The following is a 7,507-nucleotide window of genomic DNA, read 5'->3' as shown; positions in this document are numbered from 1 at the left end:
CCAGTTAAACAGCAAAATTCCAGGCCGCACGAAAAGGTCAGGGGAGGAGAAATTAATGCGTTGAGCAATGCTGACAAATCGGAATACTACCCCATCTCGAGAGCAATCTTACAAGCAGGTTGAACAAGAGTTTACCCTTTTCCACCCAGACCGGAACACTGACAGGCATCGTTTAATGTCGGACATGACAAATGCTACGCTCGACGACGCTCATAAATCGTTTCGAGCCAACTCATATATACTTAATGTGGTTTACAATTTTGCAACGCTTTTTAACATTTACTACCGAGCGCGCTGACCATTAGAGATAACCTGACTTTAGTATAATTTAGTTTATTAAAGTCACCACAGCCAAAGCAGATAAACGGACACAATTTAATAATTGACAAAACATTAGCGCGTGTTTGATGTTGAATCCGAACAAAACTCCTAAAGACACACTTGTTGCTTCCGTTCTTATCGTAAGCATAGGTAGCGTTTTAGTACCTCGTCACCCTGTAACCTGTGCCTGAAAGCAGGCTGAAATCGAAAGTGAACGCTTTTGAACGCCAGTAAACGGCCAAGCACCATCTATGCGATAATATGCAAGCCCTGAACGGGCCATGTTGAACACCTCCGCTTAAACTCCTTTGCTTACAACAGTTGGCATACCCGTGTACCAACTACACCCGTTTCCCAAAGTGAACTGGTTTTGCAGTTGGCCCTGCCTTTCATACCCCTCTGGTTCCGCGACGGAAACCTTCAATGTCCTCGCGTCGATTGGGGGCTATTAAATCACAAGAACAAAATCACTCACCTTAATTGATACCTTATTTCCATCGCGGATCCGCCCAACTCGCCCCTACCTCCCTTTGGAAGCTACTTCACTACCCCACACCACAGCAGTACCGGTTGACCTACACCAATAGAGGACCGTGTGCAGAACGGGAATGTGGCCACATCGACCAAACTGTAGCGTGCTGATTGGACCTAGGACCACAGGTGGGGCCCCAGAACGGGTGACAGGATAGATATGATTGTTGCAGTTGGTTTTGCCTCCGTACTATTACCTCAGAATGTTTGGATTTTGCTCGGGTAACAACACGATAGTGCGGTAATAGTAACCGTTAAGTAAGCAGCAACGTGAGCAAGGTGTTTCACAGTCTGGTACACTAGAACTCGTTTAATGACATTGGTCAGGCAGGCAAGTCTTTGGCTTTGTTCTTGTAGCCGATTTGAAACAAAAACAAACATATCGATATAGATTTAAGTATAGGTGGACACACATCAAATTCATAATTTTCTATTGTTAAGGTGCGCTAAATGACACCTTTTATATGAGAAATGGCTCACACAACAAAAAACCGTTTTGTACAGTTAAAATGTATAATGAGTGCGATTAAAACTCTAAAAATATTAATTTACAATCAACCAGCTCGAGTAGAGTGCTAAAAATTACCTACATTTTGTTGTGTAAATGTTGTGAAACTTAAACATTTACTACTCAAACATTGCATTTACAGTCATATAATAAACGAAATGTTCATCTGACGACCAGTCATCTACATGTTATCTTCACTGTAGCTTTACCTTTTTCTCCTATACACGGCTTAATTGGCAGCTAAATTTGTGAGTAGCAGCATAGTGACATAACATAAAGAACGAAATATTAAATGCGATCGATCAATGATCAGCTCAATGGAAGATTACGCTAGCTCCATTTTCACTGGACTTCTTAGACTCTTTCTTTATTTCATTCAACATAATGCTGACGATACAGTTACATAAAAAGTACATCAGCACAGTACTCAAAAGACACACATGTCCTTCCCCTTATCCAAACTGCGTAAAGAAATCGAAGAAATCGAAAGAAAGAAAAAATTGATTGTTAGCAGGAGGAGGTCCGAAGCAGGAGATTTTTTAGCATAGTACATCTCATTTTTCAATACAAATATATCTGACTCAAAATAACTTGCTGTATGAGAACAGGTTGAAAATTCTACCAGTCATACGGATAACAACCGATTTATCTAACACATTTTGCACCCACACGCACACGAAGCAGAGTGGCGCAGTGGAAGCGTGCTGGGCCCATAACCCAGAGGTCCGTAGATCGAAACTACGTTCTGCTATCTTCAGATAGTTTTTTGCTCTTACCCTAAACACATTTACACAAGTACACGTATTTTCGAACTGCTGCTGCACATTTAGTACTAAATTTCTGTTCCTAGACTAGATTTGTACTTTTTTTAATTCTAAATTATATAAAATCTAACTTCACGACTTCTTGCTAGCTTTCGGAAGCTTTATTTGCAATGCAAAATAACATCACATCGACAAAACGAATAGTCACAAGGCCACGGAAGCGACAAAATGCTGAAAATTTTGTCAACTTTGTCAAAATTGCTCGTCAATTGAAAAAAAAATCTCTCGTGGCCTCATTGACACATCTTGAACATGCAAAACGTACAAATTGACAAAACTTAAGAGACAAAAGGCGTTTTCACATGACTGAAAATCAAGCATCTGATAAAAGATCGATATTCTACATAATAAAAGTATTAAATAAATACTAAATAATAATAATAATAATAATAATAATAGTAATAATAAAAACACCTAAATCAGCGATGGACAACTTGGATAGCTCGAAAAAGATTCACCGAAGACTGGTACACTTCCCCTTTCTCTCTCTTTTGTTGGCCTGCTCACGATAGAGCACGTCGATGTGACATGGCGCGGTCGACAGTTATTCTCCAGGATGCTCGATCCCTGGCTGCAGCCTCCCATCCATGCAGATATACCCGATCTCCGACAGGTCTCGCTTCACCTGGTCCAGCCATCGAGTTCGCTGTGCTTCCCGGCGCCTTATGCCGAACTGGGGATCACTGTCGAATACCTTCTTGGTGGGGCATGAGTCCGGCATCCTCATGACATGCCCCAGCCATCGTATCCTGCCAGCCTTCGCCACCGTCAGCAAGCTCGTGGTACATCCATCTCCTCCACGCTCCATGCTCGAACACACCGCCAAAGATGGCCCGGAGGATACGTCGCTCAAACATGCCCAGAGCGTTTGCATTCTCCGCTCGGATGGTCCAGGACTCGTGTCCATTGAGGACCACCGGACAAATCAATCTGCGATATATCTCACATTTCGTGCGGGCTTGAAGTCTGCTGGATCTCAGCAGCCGGTGAAGCCCATAATATGCACGATTCCACTGCACAATGCGTCTCCGGATTTCGCTGCTGATGTCGTTGTCTGAAGTAACGACCGTCCTTAGATAGCAGAATTCCTTTACTACCTCGAGAGAAGACTAGACTTCCTCTACCTCAGTAAAAAGGTGTGTTTTATAGAGAATATAAATAATTCGCCTTGTAGAATGTGGAATTTGAATAATTTCAACTTGGCTACAAACGCTTTCAATGAGCCATACATATTGGATACTAACTGATATGTTATGGTGATATGACTATGCCAAATCGGAACCGTGCAGAGCTATTTGGTCCTCAATGATGCCTCCACTTGGCAGTCGGAGGCGTTGAAATCGTCAACATCGGTGGAAACGACCGGAGCCAGTTCTGACTGCAGATTAGTGGCTCCGGGCGGCAACGGACGGCTCCAACGGTTCCGGATGGCTCTCTGGACGCCTCCGGCGGCTTCGGACAGCACCGAGCGGAACTATCGGTTTGATTTGACCGGAATCGGAACTGGAGTAGCAATGATTGGAAATGGTTTTGGGTGCAATTCCAAAAACCCATCTCTAGTAGTTGCGTAGTTTTCAAGTTTATGTACGTAGTCCTTTTCATTCCTATTTCGTTTCTAGACAGTTGACGCAAATCTGTTTTTTCTCATACAATTTTTTTTTCATATACAGGATTCAAGCGAAGTCTAATACGACTGAGTTTGCATTGGATGTACAGTTTATCAAGGATCTCGGATACACTGTACGTACGTGTAGATCAAGTTTGTTAGATGTTATGGGTACAAAAATATTTGTGTCGGAAAATAAAACGACAAAACGATAGTTCCTCTTTGGAAAACTGAAAGCAGAAAATGTTTTCATAATAGATTTTTTGGTTTACAATGCTTACAGCAAAAAGTCTCAAAATATTCTCGTGGACCGCATCCAAAATCGACGCGGGTTGCAAGTTTGACACACCTTTAACATCGCATGACGTCTACGTAGAAGCAAAAATCACTCTCTTTGAGTTGTGATTTAAATTGTAGTTTTAGAACTCCCTGCTTCAACAAGCAGAGTGGCGCAGTGGAAGCGTGCTGGGCCCATAACCCAGAGGTCCGTAGATCGAAACTACGTTCTGCTATAATATAATCTTCTTTTTGTTTTTGAACCTTTCATATGCTACGCTGATATATATCTTTTCTATAAATTTTATTTTATTTATTTATTTATTAATAACAATACAAGTCAACATAGTTTTTACTTTTGTAATTAATGCGAAGATGAATTTTGTTTGTCAACACATTTGGTAAATTAGTTCAATTATAAATCATAATTGCTAAATTGTTTGAGATTGTTTTATTGCGTTGAATAATCCCCCAATTTTATTAATTATTCAATGAACAACACTGAAATATCATGTTTCAATCATAATAAATATCAATTTAAATTAGGTCGATAACTTTTAATTGAGTGAAAGTACAGACTATAGTCGATTTACAGACTTGTCCTTCGATGTTACTAAATATTTAAAATGTTGAAGAGATTTTACTTGCACCAGATCGTAGCATCTGAAGGAAACTGATGTGTGCAGACCACAGAGGCCAGCTTATATTTCAAGAAGAAATAAATTAATTAATAATTTAATAATTGTGTCAAAATTATTCCGGAATCTTTAAGCTTTAACTGCTTTTAGCTGCTATGGATTATAATTAATGTTCTCAAATTCTTTACAGTGAGACCTTATTTTCTAACTTTTTGTACTTTTTTTCATTTTGTCATTGGATGTACAAACACCAGGTATAGTGTAGTGTTTATATATTTTCAAAATAGAATAAACAGTCCATTCTGGATTATTATTTCAAGATATTTTTTCCCATAGCATTCTTTTCACAAAAATAGCAACGAAAAAGTAGAAACTTATTTTTTCAAAGATTTTTTAGTACTACCACTATAGGATCAATAGACCAGTCAGAAGATTAAGATTATTTGTATACATTCATTGAGACTAATCCCGATTGTGGGAGAAAAAATAATTGCACGATGCGTACTGTAATAAGTTTTTCTATTTAAAAAAAATCAATTCTCTCGCGGGCCACTTCTGTTAACGCCACGGACCACAGGTTGAGGACCTCTGATTTACATAATGAAGCAATACGGACAAATCCGCTTCTTCTGATTAAAAAATATATATATAAATGGGTTTGTTTCAAACAATAACACTTAATTCAATAGCTTGACACTTGAAGTTCATTAAACATATTTGTACCACTATAAATTACACCACGATTGGTATCTTTACCCTACTGCTTAAAACATGATGCTTCATGTTTGTCCACTAGAGTCAAACTCGTATCGGATGAATGTTTAGATACCAACTTAACTTTCCTTCATGCATGTTCGCCTTCGTGGCGCAATCGGTTAGCGCGTTCGGCTGTTAACCGAAAGGTTGGTGGTTCGAGTCCACCCGGGGGCGACGATCATTTTTGTCGTGCATCAGTCACAATAACCAACTCCGTTTTTGTATCTTATGCTCTTTTTTATAGCTCTTTATCCTATGCTTCCATTTATCTATCTATCCTATTAAAAGCATAATTAAATCCCTCAACCACACAAATAGTATTGCGCTATGTTAGCTGTCATCATAAGAATGTTAACATTTGATATTAAACATTAGTGAAGCGTATTAGTACGACCGATCTCAAACTGTTGTGGACATTGTTTAGTTCTGTGCAATCAACTATCGACAAAAAATGTTTTACATTCTATAAATAGAAATATAATAATAAAATAATAGAATAAAATCGATTTAAGTAATGCCAACGAATGACACAATTTAAATTTCATTATACACAACAAAGAACTCCCCCCCTCCTCCCCCTTCTCAAACACATCTACACATTGCTTTAATAACCAGGATCACGGTAAAATTCAAGGGCGACAACAAAAAAAGTTCACCGCCCCCGGGTGGACTCGAACCACCAACCTTTCGGTTAACAGCCGAACGCGCTAACCGATTGCGCCACGAAGGCGATATGAATTTCCGTTCCTTGTGCACCTATAAATACTTATAGCTACGATTATGTTGCGTTCCTTCATCATCATAGACGAACATGAATTTGCAAGCGTTTCATCACATTCCCCGAACAACAATCAACAGCCAGATTGCAATTGGAAATAAAAACTAATTATGTGAAATGACACGTTCTATGTGAACTAATGTGAAATCATTGAACACAAATGTCCCAAACAACGCGGATCAAACCATCAACTGTCTCTCTACAGCAAGCCGGCCTAAATGACTTTCATTTGTTTAGTTTCCGGTAATTATGTTGATATCACAATAGCAAGATGATAAAAGTTTACTCATATACCTACAGATTAATTTAGTTACAAGCAAAATCCTCCTTGATGAGTTCTTTCCGGATCAAGCTACACTAAAAACTAAGACATCTAAGCCGTACTTATTTATATTCCGTACATCACGTCATTAAACTTCACATATTTTCTTGACACTAAATTGAATGCCAGTCCGGTGTAACACCAATATACGCAGCTTGCGATCCACTACACCGAAATATTAGCACTTGTATTACTTCATACAGTGCAATTGGAAAACCGGACAAAACTCAAGCTTCATTTAACTCAAGCTAGATTTGTCCGGTTTTCCGATTGAGGCACTGTATTTAACCATCAAATGATATGAAATCCAAATACGCTTCTCAACTGTACTTTTCCTCACTGGATGTTTTAATAAAACTACAACGTATCGGCACATGTTTGACGCCATATCACCAACTCACGAACACTTTTCACTGCTTGTGAAGAATTACCAAGCGATCGCAACGAACTTCAACGCCACAAAACAATAAACAATGAATTCTCGGAATCTTCCAAAACATTCATGGCAAGGTGCGATTGTCAACACTAAATACAGTAAAGGCCAATAAAATCGATGGCGCACTATCCAGACAAAAACTGCCTAGGCAACCAGCGCTGGCTTCGGTTCTATTTTATGAAATAATTAAAATAAAAAAAAAACTATTCACAAAAAGTCAGTTGTGAAGAAAAATGTGCCAATTAAACAATTGAATAACCTGACATGCAATATAAATTCGATCAGTGAATGCAGATTGTAGTTTGCTAGAATAATTTACGAAAACTTCATACTAGAATAAGTTGCATATTATATTTAAATCTGTTTTAAGCTTCCTATAAGAGATTTGGGATTGGGGAAGGGCATTCATTGTAAAGTCTCTATAGACATTCAATGTAAGCTAAAACATTCACACTTTACAAGAAATTAATTATGCATATAATCAGAAACATTATATTTTCGCTATTATATT

General features: G+C 38.6%; 4 non-coding genes across 4 annotated transcripts; 3 read left to right on the top strand and 1 right to left on the bottom strand.

The window, feature by feature from the left end:
* The first annotated feature begins 2,039 nt into the window (after positions 1-2,039).
* Trnam-cau (transfer RNA methionine (anticodon CAU)) lies at positions 2,040-2,111 on the top strand. The gene has a single exon. It is a non-coding gene; the product is annotated as a tRNA-Met (tRNA).
* Positions 2,112-4,230: 2,119 nt separating this feature from the next.
* Positions 4,231-4,302, top strand: Trnam-cau (transfer RNA methionine (anticodon CAU)). Its single transcript has one exon. It is a non-coding gene; the product is annotated as a tRNA-Met (tRNA).
* Positions 4,303-5,560: 1,258 nt separating this feature from the next.
* On the top strand, positions 5,561-5,634 carry Trnan-guu (transfer RNA asparagine (anticodon GUU)). The gene has a single exon. It is a non-coding gene; the product is annotated as a tRNA-Asn (tRNA).
* A 482-nt stretch (positions 5,635-6,116) lies between these two features.
* Trnan-guu (transfer RNA asparagine (anticodon GUU)) lies at positions 6,117-6,190 on the bottom strand. The gene has a single exon. It is a non-coding gene; the product is annotated as a tRNA-Asn (tRNA).
* Between the last annotated feature and the right edge of the window lie 1,317 nt (positions 6,191-7,507).

This window comes from Anopheles gambiae, chromosome 2 (assembly GCF_943734735.2).
Source record: "Anopheles gambiae chromosome 2, idAnoGambNW_F1_1, whole genome shotgun sequence".
In the NCBI taxonomy this organism is placed as follows: Eukaryota; Metazoa; Arthropoda; class Insecta; order Diptera; family Culicidae; genus Anopheles; species Anopheles gambiae.
This window is presented reverse-complemented; position numbering and strand designations above follow the sequence as displayed.